Source organism: Sminthopsis crassicaudata, chromosome 6 (assembly GCF_048593235.1).
Source record: "Sminthopsis crassicaudata isolate SCR6 chromosome 6, ASM4859323v1, whole genome shotgun sequence".
In the NCBI taxonomy this organism is placed as follows: domain Eukaryota; kingdom Metazoa; phylum Chordata; class Mammalia; order Dasyuromorphia; family Dasyuridae; genus Sminthopsis; species Sminthopsis crassicaudata.
In genome coordinates, this window is record NC_133622.1 from 159,192,206 (window position 1) to 159,215,464 (window position 23,259).

General features: G+C 36.2%; 1 protein-coding gene and 1 pseudogene across 1 annotated transcript in view; one reads left to right on the forward strand and one right to left on the reverse strand.

The window, feature by feature from the left end:
• Nucleotides 1-23,259, reverse strand: part of FRAS1 (Fraser extracellular matrix complex subunit 1) — a 488,324-nt gene that overhangs the window by 423,555 nt on the left and 41,510 nt on the right. The gene's annotated exons all lie outside the window — the stretch shown is intronic.
• Nucleotides 3,049-3,649, forward strand: LOC141546224 (small ribosomal subunit protein uS7m pseudogene; annotated as a pseudogene).

The following is a 23,259-nucleotide window of genomic DNA, read 5'->3' on the forward strand; positions in this document are numbered from 1 at the left end:
TTGAAAACATTTAGTGTTGGAGGCAGAACTATAGAATGACAGGCCCCTAATAGGTAGTTGGTCCAACCATTTTAGAAAACAATTCAGAACTGTTCAAAATAATTCACTAGACAATGCATACTTCTTTGACCTGGCTTTGACTACTACTTGGCATATACCCTCAAAATGTCAAAGACAAAGAGAAAGAACCCATGGGTGTATGTTTTATTTGATGCAATACTTTTTATTATAGGAAAAGAAAAACCTGGAACCAAAATAGGTATCCATCAATTAGGAAGTAATTGATCAAATGTGCCTAAAATGGTAACATGAATTAAAAAAATATTATTGCCCCATAGGAAATTAGCAAAGGGATAGAGACAGCAAAATCTAGGAAGACCTGTATTAAAGGATATAAAGCAAAGTGAACAGAAAACTGAGAACAGTTGATACAATATATATCATGTTATAAAAGGAACACAACTTTGAAAAACTTAAGAACCTTGATCAATGTAATGGCCAGTCATGACTCTAGAAGACTGAGTATACTTCCCACTACTAGCAAAGGGGTCCCCCAGCTTTTGCCCTGGCTATCTTGGTGTCTATAATCCAATTCCTGCTTTCCTCTCAACCTCACAGAAGCACTCTGTTCCTTCAAGCACCATCCTCTATATGCAGTCTTTCCTGATCCTCACTTGCCAGTTCCCTCCTTCCTTAAATACCCTATATTTACTTGGTATATATTTTGTATGCATGTTTTCCTTATTATTTAAATGACAAGGGGCAAGTAATAATTTCTATGAGCCTCAGTTTCCCCATTTATAAAATGAAGCATTTTACCTTGCATAACCTTTAAGAGTCCTTCCAGCTTTAAATAGATGATTTTATAGATTTTAATGGAAGTCATTTAGTTCTTTGCAAATGTCATCCCTCATTCAATGGATGGAAATGAGGTGGAAAGTTCCCCCCTACCTATGTAATACAGCACGGTGTATAAAGGATACTAGGAAGTGCCCAGTCTCGTGAGTTCTCATTCAAGACATGTTGCTCATAATGAGAATAATGATCGCCCAAATTCCATGGGTATTTTATTAATAAATCTGTTATACATCTTATCTTATTTATAGATATTTAACTTTGAATTAGCTATTTTATCTCTCAAAGTCCCAATAAGGAAATTAAAATTTAGGGTTCTTCCAGCTCCAAGATTCTACAAAATAACACTCTCACATTCAGAGCTAAGGGAAAATAGCATACTACAGAAAAAGCTGGACTAGAAAAATCTACTAGAGATGTGAGGCCGGGAAAGAGACAGAGAGACGTCTTATACTCCACAGTAGTGATAAAGGAGGATTTGTGTGGAAGTGGCAAAGAATAAAGTATCAGTAAAAATATAAAAGCGGTTATAGGATCTACTGCATGAAAATATAAGCAGAAACAATGAAGCATGGTGGTTAAATAACTTTAGCGACAACTAACAAGATGAACTGAAATCACTGGCTAATTTTTATTCTTATTCCCAAGTGGCTGGCAATACATGGGAATGAATCCGCTCTTCTGGAAACTGAGGTCATTTTTAGATGGCTAAAAATAAACACTTACACTATCTTTTTTTGGTATCTTACCTAAACCATTGCTTCTTTAAGGAATCTCACACTTCAAATGAACCCACATGTCCTCAAGCAGGGAAAAAATGCCCAATGAGGGATCATGCTGGAATAATGATGTCACAAAGTGATAAGAAGACTATATCTTGACTGCCAAAAAGGCCATTTTCAAATGAGCCAGATCAATACCAAGCTGTTGAAGAAGCGCTTCATCCCTCTCTGGTTCATTTGAGAGGCTGGCGCCAAACAAACAAAAAAAGCTTAATCTTATGGGATATAAATTTTTTTGAAAAAGGAATAGGCTGTGATATTTCTGTAGGAAAATCTTCTAAAATGTGACCTTTAGGTTCAGTTAATGATATAAGATATAATATAAGAATTCAGATGGCTACCCAAAGCTTATTCAAACCCTAAACTGTTAATTTAAGAGTACCCAACTAAATGTGATAAATCTTACATGGAACCATCTTCCACTTTCTAGTTCTATATAAATCTGTAAATACAAAGTTCTCTCTTTCTGTCCTTTCAGTCCCATCAGAGGAAAAATGTTTGAATGGATCTGAAATCCAGAAACAGCTTTAGGCAAAGGCATCAGTGGATTTTTGGTTTTAAATGGGTTTTCCAGCCGGCAGCATGATAAGCAAAAAGGGAGAGAGTACTACATGAAAGAATTATGTTGTTTGTTGGGTTTTGCGTATTTTTTTTTTAAACTCCACTTGGCAACCATCCTAGATCACGGCTTTGGGGAAGTAATGTATCTCCCTGATGAAAAATGAGCTAACAGAGATTCCATTGATACTCCACTCATCAGCTTTGTACATGTACTCAGGTTTTACCCTACACAAGAAATTGAACACAAATTGATTTCCTGAACTTCAAAAAAAAAAAAAAAAAAAAAAAAAAAAAAAAAAAAAGAGGGAAGGGGGTGGGGAACAAGGAATAATTTTGTTCAGATGTATGCTACCATGGTACAGGCAGGATAACATTTCATCCTGACAATTTTAAGCCTAACTACCAACTGTTTTAAATGCATAATTGAGCTTTTCCTTCGTGAATATAAAGTAATCTTTTGAGGCAGGTTATAAATAAGTCATCAGAATGCCACACCAAGTTTCTATATTGGAAAACACCACTGACGGCTTCATCAGTTAGCATGAAGAAAAGGTCAGACTGAAATAGCATTTTTAAAAAATAGCTTTCTCCTTTAGTCAATCTTCTCTGATATTTATAGGGCAGTCAGTCAATAAACATTTATTGAGTGCCTACTATATGCCAATCCAAGTGCCAAGCTTTTGGAAACAAAGGAATTCAAAAGAAGGTCCCTGCCCTTAAGAAACTTGCGATCTAATGGGGAAGACAACAAGCAAACAAATACGTAAAAAATGAGTTATATAAAAGATAAATAGAGAATGATCAAAAAAGGGAAGGGGCAAAGGAGAGCAAGAAGAAGTGGTCAGATAGAATGACACAAATGAGATGGAGCTGCTGTGATGTTAACTACAAAGAACCCACAACTTGATAAAGACTATTTTAAGCCCTTGGAGGAGGTAACTAAAAAGCAGAAGTTTGAGTGGGATCTTGGAACCTCACAGATCTTCAAAGCATACCTCCCCAAGACAAGCTCTTGGTTTGAGGATTCAGAGGTCAATAAATTCACCAACATGATGATGAAAGTAGGAAACAAAATACGGACTAGATCCTAGAACCCTCAGGAGAAAGCAATACAAAAAAGTACCCTGCAGCCACAGCCAAGGAACCAAGGTCCCTGAGTGTAAAGCATATACCATCTTTCACCAGTTCCTATCGAACTGTCAGCCTGTCCTTGGCCCAGACCCACTGAGTGAGTTACTGGGCTCCCTAGCCATGAAACTGATAATTCAAGAATGCCAGATAAAATCAGTCCTGTAGGATGTTGACATCAGAAAAGCTGTCTCATGAATTAATTACTAGAGATCTTCCATAACTAAAACCCAGCGGTCAAGAGGAAGCCTGACCTGCACAAGAGGGCAGAGACTTGCCCACTACCACTAATGGGGTACAGGGTAAGAAGGGTAGATCCATAAGAAGAGAGTCTGGTACGGTTACTCAGCCTCCATCCCCTCTGCCACTGGGTAGGTCAACCTGAACAAGAAGAAAATCATTCATTTTCATTATTTGGAAGATGGGACATCAGCAGTGTAGCTTTCAGGGAGGAGAGCAATTGGAACTTTAGATTCCTCTCTTATCACTTTGCCACTATCAACTGGTCTTACCACAAATTATAGTAAAGCATCCATTTGTACATATTGGTAACAGCCAGGTAAAATGTAGGGGGAGGCATCTGAATAGCACATTACTCAAGCTGAGTCAGCCTATGTGGGCCACCCCACCACCTCCCACTCCCCAGCCTGTCCCATTTTCTTCCTGCAGAGGAAACAATACAGGTTGGCTTCTGCAGATGAGCTGAGCAAAGCTACATATCCTTTGCCTTAATTTTAACCAAACCTCTGGCTGCAAAAAGAAGCAGCATTCAATTTTAAAAAAGCTTATGAAAAAGTCCTATGCTAGCTCATAATAAATTACATGCATATATATGTGTGTGTGCATGTGTCTGCATATATGCATATACAACATATATTTATGTGTGTTGTGTATGTAGATAGATTTTTAAAAATCCAACATCAAACCAATGTTTTGCTCAACAGCTCATTAAAACCAGCCTGGCTAAGATAGCTTTGTTGCACAAATCAGTTTTGAACAAAATTTATGAAAAGCAATAAACCCAGTCTCTAGCACTTTAAAAAAAAAAAAAAAAAAAAAAAAAGCAGGGGCTTAGAGGAGATATTAGATTTAAGAGATATTGGGAAAGGTTTTCTGTAAAAGGTGAAATTTTAGTTGGGTCCTGAAGAAAGTCAGGAGGCAGACATGAGGATAGAGAGCCTTCTAAGCATGGGAATTAAGCCAGAAAAAAATGCCTAAAGAGATGCGAGTATCTTGTTTAGTTGGGCTTTTATTTTTTCTTTTTATAATTTATCCTCCTCTTTTACCCTTGGCACTAAAATTACACTGGTCAGCTTCAATTTCTGGTTCTTAGTTTAGGGTTTTAAGAAACAAAAAAGGCTACCTGATGACACTAAACCTGGAGACAGGAAAGTCTGTATTCAAATTTTACCTCAATTTTACTAGCTGTGTAACTTGGTACATTTAACTTCTGCCTGCATCAGTTTCCTCAACTATTAAATAGGGATAATGGAATTTACCTCTCACAGCTATTATGAAGATCAAATGAGATAAAGTTTGTAAAGCACTTAAAATCAGGCCAGACACACAGTAAGTAAATGCTTGTTCCTTATCTCCCCTTATAAAAAAATGTAATTATCCATTATGATCTTCTTTATCTGAGTTTATTTTTATATTTCCTCCTCCAAAAAATTTAATAAAAAGGTACCCTTTTGTTTCCTTATAATTATAATGAAAAAGAATTGAAAATAGCATGAGAAGAAATAAGATCTAAGTGGCTTGTGCAGGGTCACACAACTAATATAAGTGCCTGAGGCAGGATTTGACCTCAAATCTTTTTATTAGGCTCCAGAACACAAAGATTAAGTCACTCACACTGTTCTATGACTACCCACACCTCAAGCCTGCTCTTTTAGATGCTAAGTCGACTATAAAAAGGAGCACAGTGGGAAGAAACACTAGGGTAGAGATGATCCTGAACTCTAGTGAATAAACTACTTTTGAACAAACAGAACTATATTTAATTCCAAACAAATTAAGGAGCATGCTGAAACACAAGGGCACTGCAAATATCATTTTTAGACTAAGATTTATTTTTTATTTTTTAATTATGTTATGCTCTTCCTTATCTGGGTTGCTTATTTTCGCATTTTTCCCAAAGAGATAAAAATAGATGCCCTTTTGTTTCCTTATAATGAAAAATACTTGAAAACAGTCATGAGAATAATTTCATCTACATAATCAGAACATATTATGAAAAAAAATTAGTCACTAAGCCTAAAGGAAATTTGCAGCATTCTAATTTTTTTTCTATTTTCATTCTTGGCTATTTCTCTAGGAAATTTGTGTTTAATGAATACTGAATGTATCTCTAATAATGCCATAAACTCATGCATGATCATAAGAGAAACTAGATAAAAAACTACAGCAATTTCAGGCCATGTCCATTACTATTCATTAATAAGAGAGAAATAGGCTGATGATGGGGACATTACTATCACCTTTCTGTAGAATCCAGGATAATATATTTCTTTATGCAAACAAGTATTTGAAGTTTTTTATTCTCATAAATTAGGGACCAAGATTAGGGAAGGAAGACGAAAGGCCCCTTAAACATGAAGACCAATGCAAATTTTACAAGCTACTGAAATTTTTACTGGCTCCAAAATTATTCGATTGCACAAATAGCTTAAATCCAGCATTCTATCCTATCCTGTTGGGCAAGAAATATATCCAAATAACATGATATACATAAACCCTTGTTGAGGAGTCTTATATAAATGCTATAGTTTCCAATGTCATTAAATAATCAAGGAAATAGTCTTAAGAAACAAGGAATAAAGATTGAGGAGAGATTGCACTATATAATCAAGTAACATTTTTTTAATTCACAGAAAAAAGTTCAGAATAAAAGGTAGTAAAATAGCAGGTCAGTTTTGAAAATAACATTAAATTTATTATATACTTTTGGAAGGAAATGAAAACTATATGAAATAATCATTGTTTGATACAGAATCCTCTTTTGTGTACTTTTTATGAAAATTCTGTGTATGTGTATGCTCAGAATAAAACAAAAATGTTACATATGAAACAAACAAAAAGATAATGAAAAGGGTGTACACCAGTGGCGGCTCATGAGATAAAATCCCTAAAACCTCAAGTGTCACCTCTGCAATCTTTAGTTAGCAACCCTCTGGACACCCAAATTACCAGTGAGAGAGGAAACTAGGAGAATAACTCCAGAGGGGCTATTTCATTAAATCAGTGTCCAGCACACACCAAGTACTTAGCAAATGCTTGTTGACTAATTGATAATAACCTAAATTAAAGCACATCCAAAAGTTCATTCAGCCAGAAGGCTTAATCGAAGGTTAAATGAGAGAGCCAAATCTTTCACTTATCTGAACTAGTACCTTGGTCAAGTAAATCTCAATATGCCTCAGTTACTTCATCAGCAACAAAGGGAAAGGGAAGAGAAATATAATGAAGAATTTGTGTAAATTGATTTATGAATATCTGTTATTGGATGGACATTGTTGTTTTTCCCAAATGGGAAGGTGAAGTTAATTGTGTAGGAGGATTTGTGGTATGGCTATCTTTTTGTTTTTTGCTTATATAGTCCATGAATGTCCACATGCACCTATATAAAGGTGTTTCACAGGAAAACAAGAGTAGATATCTCTACCGTCTTCTTCTCTAGGACAGATTTTGATTCCGGTCAAGAAGGGACATAAAAGATTGGGGCAGACATTGGCCACTTTGATCTCCTCAAAAAGAGGGGATACTAGGTTAGAATTATATCTCTATTATTATTATTAATCTATGGGAAGTAGTTTTCACTGTTCCTTATTGAAGAGTGATCCAAGTTTTATAGCCAAGACATGAACTCTTTCCTATCAAACACTAGTTCTATAATTTAAAAATATAGTAAATAATATCATTTATCCAAATCAATAATAATATAGAAATCATATGAAATATCAGAGAAAATATACCAGAAAATAGAGTGAAGGCGTACTCCTCTTGGGAGCAAGAGCTCAACCAAGTCCTAAACCTTATAGAAGAGGAAATTCTCCCAAAGTCTCCCAAAGATAGAGACGGGAACATGATAAGAGATAGCCAGTGTCTCTACATGTTGGCTTCTTCCCAGAATCTTTCCCTGGAGAGGCTGGAATGGCGCATCTTCTCTCTCATAGAAGCCAAAAGAGGCTGGACTTATCTCTTCAGCTCTCACAAATCTGCCTGACTCTCATGCAGGAACAAGGCACTGAGTAATTCATGTCCCCCATTGAGAAGACAGTCCCCTACAACTGACCCTTTGAGCCAAGGGTTGTCATAAAAAAAAAAGAAAACTTAATTTAAAAATTAAAATTAAACATTATACACAATTCACATGGAACTCAGTGGAATAGAGCCATTGATAAGCACTTCAGAAGAGCATTATTCATATTAATAGTAAAAGAAATTGATTATAAGCAAAGTTAATATGCAAATGGAAATTTCAACCTTTGCAAATGATGGCTTTGACATGAGTATCCATAATTTGCAGTGTCAACAGTGCTAAAATTATACCCCTTAAAACAGGACATAGAATTTTCAAGAACAGCTAGATAGCATGGTATAGAGTCATGTTTCTGAGTTCAAATATGGCTTCCGACACTTACTGTGTGACACTGGGCAAATCATTTAACCCTGTTTGCCCCAGTTCCTCATCTGTAAAATGAAATGAAGAAAGAAATGGTAACACACCCAAGTCTTTGCCACCGAATGGGATCACAAAGAGTCAAATGTGACTGAAATAACTGAACGGCAAAAGACAATCTTCCCAGTAGATAGATAATTCACTTGGAGTATAATTTGATCATTTCAAAGGAATTAAGAACACTACATTAAGAAGAATTTTCTTTCCTTTTCAACAGAGATTAATCAATCAAAAAGGATGTATTAAGGACATACAGGATAATATATCTATCATTAATAAGGATATATATCTTTAAGGATAGATAGAGCTCCAGGCCTGAGTTCTGGAGGTTTAATTCGGCCTCAGACACTTCACACTTACTAGCTATGTGACCCTGGACAAGTCATTTAACCCTGATTGCTATACACACACACACACACACACACACACACACACACACACACACACACACACACACACACCAGGAACTATGCTAAGTGCTGGGGACACAAAGACAAAAATGAAACAGTTCCTGCTTCCAGTGAGCTTACCTAGAGAAATAACACATATACATAGAGGCATGGTATATGGAAAATAAAAAGTAATCTGAGAGGAGAAACTAGCATCTAGATCATCAGGCTTATGTAGGAGAGGCTGGAGATAGCAGTTGAATTGAGTAAATACTGAAGGAAGCTAGAAATTTTAAAGATGTGTAAGTGAGGAAGGAGTGCATTTCAGGGATGGGGAACAGCCTATGCAAAAGTGTGGAGGTAGGAAATTTATTATTATTATTATTATTATTATTATTATTATTATTATTATATAATCAGCTTGGCCAAACTATGCATGGAAGGGAATGATCTAAAATATGAGCTTATGAGCTTACATTTGATCTCAAGAAAGACACTGGAGTTTATCAAGAAAGACTGGACTGGACATGGAAAAGACCTGAAGCAGGTATACCACATAGAAGGCTACTGAATCATAGAACAAGAAGTGAAGAGGAATGGAGAGGAGTGAAAAGATCATCTAAGCTTCGTTTTATAAAAATGACCAAACTTCACTGATCTATATTCATTGACCTGATAGAAGCTTTCAATTTCTTGAAGCAGTTTTGAGAAACACACACGTGACAAATGATCTGGCTATACTTTTGTTTCTAAATCAAAGGATCTAGTGGAATCCAAGACAAAAATTTAAAACTTCCATCAGGTACCAAAAAAAAAAAAAATCACTCAAGAAAGATTCTTGTGAATAAAGCTCCTATAAAAATAATATCACTTGACATTTCACTTTCATTGCCTCTTTCAGTCACTCACTACAAACCTATAATTTATTTATTTGGGGAGGGGGGCAACCAGGATTAACCAGGATCACACAGCTAGTGAGTGCTGAGTGTCTATGGTTCAGATCTTCCTGACTCCAGGGTCAGTGCTCTACCCACTGTGCCATCTAGCTGCCCAATTCTGTAATTTAGACAGAGTCAGTATTCTTGGTTATGGCGCCATTGTAGAAATGCAGACACAACTTCCCAAAATGACAATCCAGACACTTATAATGAGGGGAACAAGTTCAAGAATTGTCTTTTGGGGGTACCAGGTTCTTTTAGCACACCAGCATGAAAGCCTCCATGGAAAAATTCTAAAGAATAGAAGCCTCAGAACTATATGACCGGCCTTGGCCTCTTGTGAAAGGCAATGCATTGTTTAAAAGAAGGAAAAATGTTTAAGCAGTGGGTGTCCCTAAGATAAATAATGTTAAAAAGGCTCCAGTGCAATATCAGATAGCCAGATGCAAACATCTTTTCTGCACTCACATCATAAATCACTTCTCATGGCAAATGCAGTCTCAAGTTCCTAGTTAATCATTTGGCTATTACAAACAGTATAACTGAGAATTTTCCCAAGCTTCAGGGAAACAGCTTATACTTCCACTGTGAGGTTTCCCTGTCCTTAAAATCTCCAAACTGCTTTTATTATCCTCAGGTTCACATAAAAGATGAATCTAGTCTCCAATCAACTATTTTTCTATATTTAACAAAAAAAGGCAATAACATAAAATATTATTGTAGAGAGACTATGTAAATTGTCCAGTTCATTGATGAGTTAATTCAAGCATAGAAATATAAAATGAATTGCTAAAAGTCATATAGTGAGTTAGTAAGAGAAGAGAAGACCATAACAGAGTTTCCCAGTTTCTAGACGCTTGCATGCACTGGGGCAAAAAATTTTTTTGAGGTGGGAAGGGGCAATCTAACCAATAGCAATAAATTGGATTATAGAATTCCCTTTCTGGGAGACATGTGGTCCATATCCTTGCTAAGCAAAAAAAAGCAATCAAAAGTTCATAGATGATCCTTTGGTTCCCATGATGAAGGATAGGAGAACTGTATCAAAAGCATTTGGTGAAGAAATCACAAAAAAGGGAAAAGGCCCCACATGTGCAAAAACGGTTGTTGCAGTCCTTTCTGTAGTGGCAAGGAACTTGAAACTGAATGGATGCCCATCAGTTGGAGAATGGCTGAATAAGTTATGGTGTATGAATGTTATGGAATATCATTGTGCTAAAAGAAACAACTGGCAGAAAGAAGAACAAGAAATCAAAAATAGATAATTTTGATTATATTAAATTAAAAAGGTTTTATACAAACAAAACTAATGCATACAAGATTAGAAGGGAAGCAATAAACTGTGAAAACATTTTTATATTCAAAGGCCTCATTTCTAAGATATATAGAGAATTGACTCAAATGTATAAGAATTCAAGCCATTCTCCAATTGATAAATGGTCAAAGGATGTGAACAGACAATTTTCAGATAAAAAAATTAAAATCATTCCTAGTCATATGAAAAGAAATAATCACTAATGATTAGAGAAATGCACATTAAGACAACTCTGAGATACCACTATACACCTGTTAGAGTGGTTAAGATGACAGGAACAAATAATGATGAATGTTGGAGGGGATGTGGGAAAACTGAGAAACTAATACATTGTTGGTAGAATTGTGAATACATCCAGCCATTCTGGAGAATGATTTAGAAGTATGCTCAAAAAGTTATCAAACTGTGCATACCCTTTGGTCCAGCAGTGTTACTACTGGGCTTATATCTGAAAGAGATCTTAAAGGAGGGAAAGGGACCTGTATGTGAAAAAAATGTTTGTGGCAGCTCTCTTTGTAGTGGCCAGAAACTGGAAACTGAATGGATGCCCATCAGTTGGGGAATGGCTGAATAAATTATGATATATGAATGCCATGGAATATTACTATTCTATAAGAAAAGATCAGAAGAATGATTTCAGAGAGGTCTGGAGAGACCTACATGAGCTGATGCTAAGTGAAATGAGCAGAACCAGGAGATCATTGTACACATTAACAACAAGATTATGCAATGATCAATTCTAATGGACATGACTCTTTTCGACAATGAGATGATTCAGACCAGTTCCAATTGTGCCGTGATGAAGAAAGCCATCTGCATCCAAAGAGAGGACTTGGAGGGAGAGAGAGAGTGTGTGGATTATAATATAGGTTTTCACCTTTTTGTTGCTGTTTGCTTGCATCTTGTTTTCTTTCTCTTTTTTTCATTTTTGATCTGATTTTTCTTATGCAGCATAATAATTGTAGAAATATGTATAGAAGAATTGCACGTTTGACATATATTAGATTAAACTTGTTGTCTAGGGAAGGACTGGAGAAGAGAGGGAGAAAAAATTTGGAATACAAAGTTTTGCAAGAATGAATGTTGAATTCATATATTTTGAAAATAACCACTCCCAACCCTACTCACATCCCCAGTCCACAGCAGACATTTAATCAGTCAACAAATATTTATTAAGCACATACTATGTGCCAGGAACTGTGTGCCAGGCTATAAGGATTTTTTAAAATAAGCCCTCAGGAAGCTCTAACGAAGAAGGAAACATGCCCCAAAATTATATATACATATTCATATGTATGCATATATGTACATAATATATACACAATATATACAATGTAAACAGAAAGTAATCTCAGAAACAATGCACTGAGGAAAGTGGGAGAGAAGACTAAGAAAGGGCTCCTGCAGAAAATGAGATCTTGAGATGGGAAAGCCAACAAAATAACAATAATAATGATGATAGCTAATATTCCTATAGCACTTAATATTTGCCAGTTATTCATAAAGAAGATCCAACTCACTTCGGAATCTAATACTTAACGTGCAACAAGAAAATGGTATTTACACATATATATTGTATCTAGGTTATACTGTAACCCATGTAAAATGTATGGGATTGCCTGTCATCTAGGGGAGGGAGTAGAGGGAGGGAGGGGAAAATCTGGAAAAATGAATACAAGGGATAATGTTATAAAAAATTACTCATGCATATATACTGTCAAAAAAATTTATAATTATAAAATTAATATATATATATATATATTTGCCAGTTATTGTGCTCAGCACTTTGCAATTATTATCTCATTTTATCCTTACAACAAACCTAGAGAGTGGGTGCTATTATTCTTCCCATTTTTACCATTTTATAAACTGAAGCCAGCCTAAAGCAAAGATGAAGAATGAGACCATTCCAGGAATGGATGACAGCCAATGAAAATGCATAAGGTGCAATGATGGAGAATAATGTTTGAAGCAAGTAGGGTAGTATCAAAGAGTTGGAAACAGGAGAAGGGCAAGTGAGCATAAGAAAACTGGAGAGAAAGGAGCTAAGGTGTAAAGGGTTTTAAATGCCAAATAGAAGATTTTGTATTTGATAGTCAAGATAACTGGGAGCTAATGAAGTTTATTAAGTAGGGATGCCCCAAGGAGACAGCATGGCCACAACTGTGCTTTAGGAAAACCACTTTGGCAGACAGCTACAAAATAGATAGGAGTGAGGAGAGACTTGAGACAAGACCAACCAAATACTATTGCAGTAATCCACAAGAGGAGTGATAAGGGCCCATTCAAAGATGTATAAATAAAAAGAAAGGAATGAATAAAGGCACTGTTGAAGATAGAAACCAATTGGTCAAGGGTGACACCATGATGGAAAGCCTACATGCTTGAGAAGATGGTGGAATCCCTGACATTTATAGGCAAATTAGGAATGGGGGAGAGTTTGCATGAAAGGTGAAGAGCTCTGTTTCATAACTATTGAGTTTGAGATGTTTCTAAGACATCCAATTTGAGATGCCCAAGACAGAATTAATGATGTAGGACTGGAACTCAGTAAATAGGTCAGGGCTGGATATTTAGACTTCAGCAATTATTGAATAATTGGGAGCTGGTGAGAATATGAAATAAAGTAGAAGGAAAAGAGAAGAGGATACAGTATGGAGTCAAGGAATAAAACACAATTAAGAGACTATGACATAGGTGAATATTCACCAATGAGGCCAGAAGCAATATCCAGTCTTCTGGGCTGGCAAAGAATGGCTGGGAAGACTCTGGGGCAAATACCAGAAGCTCTAAGAGGCAGATGGAGCCTATGCTAGTTAGCCCTTAAAAAGAAGGGGAGACATGGGTATCCAGGATCTTAGCTGGCCCAGAATCGAAGAGAAAGTTCTTAGGGAAAGTCTGAAGCAGTGAGAAAATCCAAAGGTGAAGATTAAAAAAGACAGGAATCTGGAAGCAGGGAGATCTACAAAAAAGTCAACAAGAAGGCACTAAGGCTAAGACTGAGGTCTGAAGTCCGGCTTTTGCAGGTTGCTGGGAAGGCTTTGAGATTAATCTGAATAGATGAAATGGGAGAGGGAACATTTATTGAATACCTTCCACCAAAAAAAAAAAAAAAAAAGCAATTACTAAGCACCTACTACAAAAAAGGCATTTATTGAATACCTGCTATGAGAACCAGGGGTTCTCAAACTACGGCCCATGGGCCAGATGCAGCGGACTGAGGATATTTATGCGGCCCACCGGGTTATGGCAAATGGGCTGAGGGGGGGAGACAGAGTGTGAGCTTTTGTTTTTACTATAGTGCGGCCCTCCAACAGTCTGAGGGACAGTGAACTGGCCCCTATTTAAAAAGTTTGAGGACCACTATGAGGAGCACCTATCATTTTACCTGACACAAAGTAGGTACTTAATAAAGGCTTGCTGACTGATTTGCCCTGTCTATTCCTTAGATCTCACTTTCTACACCTTGCTTTTTTCTGAGAATAATAGTCAAGTCAATAGTATCATGACTACAGGGGGAAAAAAGTCATGATAATCTATTCATTTTGTGGCTCCACTCACAAAATTCCCTTCTCTGGCCACCACTGGCCTATAGCTATGATAACCCATCCCTGCCACACACATTAGAATAAACAGTAGGGACCGTCTCATTTCTATCTCTGAATCACAAATTCCTGCTATAGTTCCTGGAACACAGGAGACATTTCATTAACACTTGTTAGTTGATGGTTCCTACTGTAAGTCTTGGTCGCTGTGGGTAGGGAAGAGAATGAAGACAAGGGAATAATTCTTAGAATTTATTACTGTAGTACCTTCACATAAAATCAGTCACCATGACACCATTAACTTCTAACCATAAAACATTTATCAAATGATAAGGCAAAAGGAAGAATAATCATAGCATTTACTCATCGTAGAAGAAATCAAGAATGATCTTAACATGTACTGATCAGTATACAAATAATGCCATTTAATCAATAGAAAATAAAAACAACAATAATCAAACATCACAGGTACCCAACAGATGATCAGAGGCAGGAAAAATCTTCCATGAATGGGACTTGGATCATAGCTTTTCACCAATATATACAATATCCATGGAGAAAAAGGGCTGTACATTTACAGAAAATAAGGGAGATAAATAAGTGAGGAAATCCATGTGGCCAGGACAACTCACAACTCTGTACTGAAGGCCTAAATGTACTTGGTCCCTTCATAGTCAATCTGTACCATAAAAGACCACTTCACTATTGGATACTTTCTTTTGGATCACCACCACACTTCTGATGGACAAAACTATACCTTTCTTTCTCTATGAAGCAGGAGCAAGCTGTTTTTGTTTCTAGCCACCCTCACCAGGGAGCTAAAAAATGTTACACTCTTTCAGTGGCAAGCATTTGCCTTATGCCAAGCTCATCAGATATACAAAAAGCAGGGCATTCTGCTTTAACCCATCCACTCATTTTACTAACTAGTTCACAACAAAATAGATGTAAACTCTCTTTCTCCATCTCTTTATCTCTTCTCAAGGAAAAAGAGAGAAGGAAGTTATCCAGCCACTTCTGAAAGGTTTTCCCTCTCTCAGGCTTCAAATGGCACCAGAGATCAACAAGATCAATAGCTCTTTACGCAGCTACAGGATTCAGTTCTCAGCCAATGAACTTCCAGTAGCTACTCTGGCCTTTTCCCAGATACTCAGCAGGGTCCTAGCAAAGCAACTAGAGCATCATCTGTCCCAGCCAGAAGGCTTTACTCCTGTGTTCAGTTTCCTGTACCTTCTTCCAAGACAGTACTGCTCAGCATTGACTTGGGAGTCAGGAAACCCTGAATTCAAATCCTGTCTTGGACATTTACTAGCTTGTGTTACCTTGGATAAGCTGCCTCACTCAGTTTTTTCATCTATAAATGAGAATAATAATAACATCTATCTCCCAGGATTGTCATGAGGAGCAAAGGAGATTAACAGTTTTAAAATATTTTGCAAACCTTAGTGTATTATATAATTTCTAGCTATTATTATTATTAGTATTAGTATAGAAAGTTAAATGAAAGAGCCAATATATTTCACACAATGCATGTATCCAGGTAATACGAACAAAACTATTGTATGCCCAAAAAAAATTCCAAGGAAATACGGTAGGAAGTTGTAAGAACCCCCAAAGAATATAATTGTAAAATGAATCAATTAGTATTTACTAAATACATACTGTGTGCCATGAACTCTGTTAGGAGGAAGGAAGTAGGTCAGCTTACAAATGCAAAAGTGAGCAAGGCTCTGCCCTGAGAGAGCTTACATTCTACTTGAAGATAAAATATGTTCACACATAAAAAAATACAGGAAAGATATGAATGAAAATTAATACAAAGTAATAGGAGAGGAGAAAGAAGGGGTGGCTAATAATAGAGAATCAGGATGGGCCTCTGGAAGGAGGGGGCATAAACTGAGTCTACATGGGACCAAGAGTTTTTGAAAGGCAGAAATTAGAGTACCGCCATCATTGGGGACGAAGCCTTTACAAAAGGAAAGAAGACAGAATGTCAAGTATGTGAAATAATATGAAGGCCAGTTTCACTGGTGAGTAGAGTGTGTAAGAAGAGCAACATGCAAACACCTGGAAAGATAGTCCGGAACAAGATTATAAAAGGAGTTAAATGCCAAAGAGAGGCATAAAAAAAGGTTATAGGGAATGACTCCTCCCAAGAACAGCAAAAAACAGTTCCAAATGATAAACCATATTAACAGAAGTGTTCTACACGAGAATGTGTATCCTGGGGAGAATAAAGACATGGATAAATAAATAAAATCAATTAACAATTGTTAATGGATTGATTGCTCCTAAGATCCTAATTAGCCCCTCCAATGGCAAGTAGTTAAGGTAAGAGCTAAGATTTATAATAATTGAAGTGTTAATTTAATATTATCCCCACAAAAGGTGGCTAATCAGCTAAATATTTTTAATCTTGTAGGAAGAGCTCAATTACTATTACTGTAACTATATGGTAATCTCCAACAAATGAAGCTAAAAACAATCCAGTTGATATTACAGAACTAATTATTCATAAATTGCCCAATGCTGAGTTTCACAAGCATAGGGAACTCCTAGTGAGGATACTAGACCAATAAAGAGCAATATTCACACTGAAATTCAAAATTTTAGAAAGTTGCTTGGGAAGTTCAAAATTTTTAAAAACTGGGGAGGGAAGAGATGTCTGGTGTAATGAGTGGTTAAGTAAGTTGTCCAGCATCACACACTTTATATATAACAGAGGAAGAATTTAAACCCAGGCCTTCATAAATCCATCTTGGAACACTATCCATTAGGTTTTCTCTCTCCCTGTCTCCCTCCTCCTCATCCCCCTTTCCCTTCCTTTCTTATTCCTTCCCTCCCTCCTTCCCTCCCCCCCCCCCCTCTCTCTCTCTCTCTCTCTCTCTCTCTCTCTCTCTCTCTCTCTCTCTCTCTCTCTCTCTCTCTCTCTCTCTCTCTCTGTCTCTCTCTCTCTCTCTGTCTCTCTCTCTCTGTCTCTCTTCTTCCTTCTCTCTGTCTCCCTATCTCCCACTGTATGTGTCTCTGTCTCTGTGTCTGTCTCTCTCTTTGTGTGTGTCTGTGTGTGGGTATCTGTCTCTGTCTGCCTCTCTCTCTTTCTCTTTATTCTTTCCTCTCTCTTCCACTTTATTCACTCTCTCCTCTCTAATAGTGAGTCACAATATGGGAAATTATATAAAAACCTGGGAGAATAGGGGAGTAGATTTCAGCACATCCCCAAAATCGGTACTGAGATAAAATAGGATTTACTAAAGAAGACAGTATTAAGTTTTCTATCTGTCAACAGTATTGCCATTCAGACTAATAAAGCTAATACTAATAGCATGGCTATTACCAATCACACAAGTAATGGAATTTGATAGTATTCCCTTGCTGGTTGAAGAGGAGTTTCATATTAATCATTACAGTGACAAAATTAGTAGCAAGCAAGATTGAGAGTGTGCTGGCAAAGTTTAATGAGAAAATAGCTATATGAACTGTAGCTCCACTATGAGCTAGATTTCCATCTGGAAGCAAATTCCAATCCTGCAGTTACAGTCAATGAGACTCAAGTAAACTAAATCATGGGAAGAGAAATTCAAAAAAAAAAAACTCTCCAGTTATACAATAAAATACTGAATCAGGGTCTCTGATCATTAGACATATAAATTAATTATAAAATTTCCTGTTAGGACTATTAAAATGATTATAAATGCTTATAGTTATTAGTTAGATTCATCATTTCTATTATTGAATCTCCAAATAGAGATACTTGTCCTACCTCAGCTAAGATTAGTATAGAGCCAACTGTTCTTTCTTCTGCACCAAATAATAAATAAAATTGTCAAAAACCTAATTAAGATTTAGCTTAATTAATGTGTTTGACTTGTGTTCCCGTGAAATAAGTTGACTCTTTACAAAAACAGGTCTAAAAGAGTTAACTCCCGCTTGACCTTTTGAAAAGCTTTGTTTAATCTAATCTCTCCTGGAAGTGTAGTTCAGAATTGTGAGGAAGAAAATTTGGCTAGGAAAAAAAGGGAAGAAAGATTTTTTTATCCATAAAACAAGAAAATTAATTTTGCATGTGAAAACCCATTTGCCAAAAGCTATTGTACTAGCTGAAAATGAATAGGGAAGGGATGAATTATTATCTCCTTCCCATCCTTTCCAAAAAGCTAGTGAGTACGATGACCATTAATAATAATGATACTGCCAAGGAAAGCTAAGGAGGCTGATTGGACCAATCAATCAGCAAATATTTAGGTGGCTACCACGTACCTGAGTTTAAATCAAATTTCCAACACTTCCTAGCTATGTGATCCAGGATCACTTTCCTTTTGTTCGCCTCAGTTTCCTCAACTGAAATATGGAGATAATCGAACTACCTACCTCCCAGAGTTATTATAAGGAACAAATAAGATATTTGCAAAGCACTTACCTTGGTGCTTGACATACAATAGGCACTAAATAAATGTTAGAGATTATTACAAAGTACTAGACTAGGTTCAAGGCAGCTAAGTGGTACAACAAATAGAATGCTGGTCCTAGAGTTAGGACTGATCTTCCTGAGTCCAAATCTGGCCTCAGATACTTACTAGCTGTGTAGGTCTGAGCAAATCACTTACCTCTATTTTCCTCAGTTGCCTCATCTATAAAATAAACTGAAAAAGGAAATGACAAATCACTCCAGTATCTTGCTAAGAAAACCCCAAATAGGATCATGAGGAGTTAGACATGAGCAAAATCACTGAAAAACAACAGACTAGGGTTTGTAGATTCAAGGACAAAACTGTCTCTGCCCCCAAGAAAATCACATTCTATGATATTGTAAACAAATTAGAAGATAGTTTACCTCTCAGGTTTGTGGAGGAGGAGGAATAAATTTGTGACCAATGAAGAACTAGAGATCATTATTGATCATAAAATAGATAATTTTGATTATATTAAGTTAAAAAGGTTTTGTACAAACATAGCTAATGCAGACAAGATTAAAATGGAAGCAATAAACTGAGAAAACATTTTTACATCCAAATAATCTGATAAAGGCCTCTAAAATATATAGAGAACTGACTCAAATTTATATCAGTTCAAGCCATTCTCTAATTGATAAATGGTCAAAGGATATGAACAGACAATTTTCAGATGATGAAATTAAAACTATTTCCACTCATATGAAAAGGTGCTCCAAATCACTATTGATCAGAGAAATGCAAATTAAGACAACTCTGAGATATCACTACACGCCTGTCAGATTGGTTAAAATGACAGGAAAAGATAATGATGAATGTTGAAGGGGCTGTGGGAAAACTGGAACACTGATACATTGTTGGTGGAATTCTGAATGGATCTAACTATTCCGGAGAGCAATCTGGAACTATGCCCAAAAAGTTATCAAACTGTGCATACTCTGATCCAGCAGTGTTACTTTTTGGGCTTATATACCACAGAGATCTTAAAGGAGGAAAAGGATCCACGTGTGCAAAAATGTCTGTGGCAGCCCTTTTTGTAGTGACAAGAAACTGGAAACTGAATGGATGTACATCAATTGGAGAATGGCTGAATAAATTATAGTATATGAAGGTTATGGAATATTATTGTTCTGTAAGAAATGACCAGCAGGAGGAATACAGAGAGGCTTGGAGAGAATTACATGAACTAATGCTGAGTGAAATGAACAGAGCCAAGAGATCATTATACACGTCAACAAGACTATATGACAATCAACTCTGATGGACATGGCTCTCTTCAACATTGAGATGATTCAAACTAGTTCCACTTGTACAGTGATAAAGAGAGCCATCTACACCCAGAGAGCGAACCATGGGAACAGAGTGTGGAACACAACATGGCACTCTCACTCTATTATCTGCTTGCATTTTGTTTGTTTTTTTTCTCAGTTTTTCTTTTTCTTCCTTCTTGATCTGATTTTTCTTGCGCAACAAGATAACTGTATAAATATGTATACATTTGGTCAACCTGCCATCTGGGGGAAGGGGTGGGGGGAAAGGGGGAAAAGTTGTAACAAAAGGTTTTGCAATTGTCAATGCTGAAAAATTACCTATGCATAAAATTTTTGTAAAAATAAATAAAACCAATCAATAAATAAATTTTAAATAAATAAATTTGTATACATATAGTGGATCTAATATGTATTTTGACAATATTTAACATGTATTGGACTACCTGCCAGCTAGGGAAGGGGGTGAGGAGGAGGGGAAAATTTGCAATAAAAGGTTATGCAAGGGTCAATGTTGGAAAAATTACCTATGCATAGGCTCTGTAAATAAAAAGCTTTAATTAAAAAAAAAATCACATTCTAATAGGGCACACCACCAATCAACAAAGATGTATTTAAGTGTCTACTACTTGCCAGTTTTTAGGGATATAAAGACAAAAAATGAAATAATCCATACTCTCTGGAGTCGGCATTCTTATAGGTTTATCAAGTAAATATATAAGTATGTGCAAAATAAGAAAAAAAAATAGAAGAAAGTTAATGAAGGGGTGCACTACAAATTGAGGGGACCAAGATAGGCTTCATGTAGAAAGTGGAATTTAGGCTGAACCTCCAAAAAAAAAGAAGAAGAAGAAGACAAAAGTAAAAAGGGAATTTAATCCGGGGACCACGGTAAATTTACAAGAATTAGGAAACTATAGTTGGAAATATAAATTGGAACCAAGAGAAGGGCTTCAAAAGCCAAAGGGAAGAGTTTATTTTGATACTATGGGCAATAGGAAATCAATGGAGTTTATGGAGTAGGAGAAAATTCTTGACTGGACTTGGCTTAGACTATCTTTGCCCCTGCCCTCAGCTTAAATTCAATATTAAATTAAAATAATACACTAAGGACATTAGTTAAAGAAAAGAAGTTTTATATAACATGAGGAGAGAAGGATATTCAACAAGAATATGCATTGAGGACATCTTGATTTGACTGGGCTGAAGAAAACTTGCCCATGGTTGTCCATGATCTGTGGTGCTCCAAAACGTATCTGCTTTGTGTTCAGGCAACTAAAAGGTGATCTCAGAGCCATGGAAATGAGAGATAAAGCATCTTATTGAGGAATAAAAAGACAGCAAGTTTGGCTGGAACATGGAGTGTTGGAAGGAGAATAATGAATGTCCGATGAGGCTAGAAAAATTGGCTGGGGCTAGATCATGCAGAGTTTGAAAAACTAAACAGTTTTTTCCTTCCTCTAGAGAAAAGAAAAAGCCAGTGACATTGACAAATTAGGAGAGTGACATGGTCAGCTCTTAGTTTGAGGAAAATTAAAATAGGGTCATTTTTCCAGCAGATGAACTAAAATACTGAAACTTAAAGGAGAAAGACCAATTAGTACACTGTTGCAAAATGTAATGAAAGCCTGAACTAAGGTGGTAGTTCAAAGCAAATGACAATAATGAGACAACATACCAAATTTTTTGGAATGCTGCCAAAGCAGTCCTGAGGGGAAATTTTATATCTCTAAATACTTTCATTAACAAACAAAAAAAAAAAGAGAGAGAGAGAGAGAGAGAGAGAGAGAAAGGATTGCTCATGAATTGGGCATGTAATAAAAAAAAAAAAAAAAAACTAAAGAAGCATCAAATTTTAAAATACCAGCTAAATATCAAAATTGATATTTTGGAAATCAATTAGAGTATGATCTCAGACAAAATAAAAGCAAAAATAACTCTAATTACAAGAGACAATAAGGGAAACTAGTTTGCTAAAAGGTACCATAGACAATGACATAATACAAAAATTTTTTACAGAAAATGTCTGATAAAGTCCTCATTTCTTAAATATATACTAGGGTATAGAACAAAGTTAAATTTTAAAAGAATTCTCAGGACAAAAAAGGGTACATCTATAGCAATCTAATCTTTGACAAACCCAAAGATACCAACATTAGGGACAAAAATTCATTATTCGGAAAAAAATGTTGGGAAAACTGGAATTAGTATGGCAGAAATTAGATATGGATCCACACTTAACACCATATACCAAGATAAGATCAAAATGGGTCCATGATTTAGGCATAAAGAATGAGATCATAAATAGATTAGAGGAACAGAGAATAGTCTACCTCTCAGACCTGTGGAGGAGGAAGGAATTTATGACCAGAGGAGAACTAGAGATCATTATTGATCACAAAATAGAAGATTTTGATTACAACAAACTAAAAAGTTTCTGCACAAACAATACTAATGCAAACAAGATTAGAAGGGAAGTAACAAATTGGGAAAATATTTTTAAAAGCAAAGGTTCTGACAAAGGTCTCATTTCCAAAATATATAGAGAACTGACTCTAATTTATAGGAAACCAAACCATTCTCCTATTGATAAATGGTCAAGGGATATGAACAGACAATTCTCAGATGATGAAATTGAAACTATTTCCACTCATATGAAAGAGTGTTCCAAATCACTACTGATCAGAGAAATGCAAATTAAGACAACTCTGAGATACCACTACACACCTGTCAGATTGGCTAAGATGACAGGAACAAATAATGATGAATGTTGGAGGGGATGTGGGAAAACTGGGACACTGATACATTGTTGGTGGAGTTGTGAAAGAATCCAGCCATTCTGGAGAGCAATTTGGAACTATGCCCAAAAAGTTGTCAAACTGTGCATACCCTTTGACCCAGCAGTGCTACTACTGGGCCTATATCCCAAAGAAATACTATAGAGGGGAAAGGGACCTGTATGTGCCAAAATGTTTGTGGCAGCTCTTTTTGTTGTAGCTAGAAACTGAAAGTTGAATGGATGTCCATCAATTGGAGAATGGTTGGGTAAATTGTGGTATATGAAGGTTATGGAATATTATTGCTCTGTAAGAAATGACCAGCAGGAGGAATACAGAGAGGCTTGGAGAGATTTAAATCAACTGTTGCTGAGTGAAATGAGCAGAACCAGAAGATCGCTGTACACTTCAACAACAATACTGTATGAGGATGTATTCTGATGGAAGTGGAAATCTTCAACATAAAGAAGATCCAACTCACTTCCAGTTGATCAATGATGGACAGAAACAATTACACCCAGAGAAGGAACACTGGGAAGTGAATGTAAATTGTTAGCACTACTGCCCATCTA